Here is a 1,061-nt window from a genome sequence, read left to right on the forward strand (position 1 = left end):
TATTTTCGCGACTGCCGAACCAAATTTCGCTTCTTTCCAAGTATTGGAAGATTGTACTATAATATCAAAAATCATTTTACTAAAACTAACTTTGCCCGCTGTTTTATAGAATAGTTTTTTTAGGTATAGCTAGTTATGCCTGTTTGTAAAAGCTCAAATTTGCCGATTTTACAAGACACATTTCGCATTTGTTAAACTCTGTCGTTTGCAGTGAAGAAGCGTTATTATGACGACACGAACACTCATTAGTGCACGCGCGCGAGTGGGAAAAAAGTAAAAGGATAAGCGGCACTCGTAATAAAGAAACAATTATTTGTCTCTCTTCGCGGCACCTCGGAAATACAAGGAGGAAATAAATAGCGCGTTTTTCTTTTGATATGTTACTGCATTAAATCTATATAATATAGTAGTGTGGTGCAAGATGGGACTTTTTAGCACTTTTATCCCGTATTTTCTAATTTTAACAATTACCAACGCCATTTTAAGGTAGTAAGGGTGCGGTTAAATAATTCTTTGAATGTTCTTTGTTTGCCACTAAATGACTGCACCGCAGCACAACTAGTTTATTATGAAGGTATTTTTAAATAAAGAATGACCGAACGAATGTATAATAAAACGTATAGTAGGATGGGGAAAGATGGGATATCTTTTCGTTTCATTTCCCGTCCCATTTGGTAGTAAACGAAGCACTTCCAAAGAATTACAAAACTGTATCATCACGACTGCCATAGATCGTTGTTAATTTTTCAAAACACGATCAGGGTATTTAAATAGTATGTGATATATGTGTCCCGTCTCCCCCACCCTACTATATATCTTTACGTGGCGGGGCAACGAAGGTGGTTATAACACTGGTGTATTGATATTACAAACATGTTGCTCCTATATTATTTGTTTTATTTGGGCAAGGAAACAGTAGCCAAAGTTTTAACTTACGAGCGTCACATTGCTGTACAATTAACAGAGTTGTATACCGAGTATCAGACTCGCCTTGCGCCTTTACGTTAATGGAGTAAAACATATAGCAATGAAACCGCACACGTCGGTGTAGGCCGACGTTC

Source organism: Ciona intestinalis, chromosome 12, assembly GCF_000224145.3.
Source record: "Ciona intestinalis chromosome 12, KH, whole genome shotgun sequence".
NCBI lineage: Eukaryota > Metazoa > Chordata > Ascidiacea > Phlebobranchia > Cionidae > Ciona > Ciona intestinalis.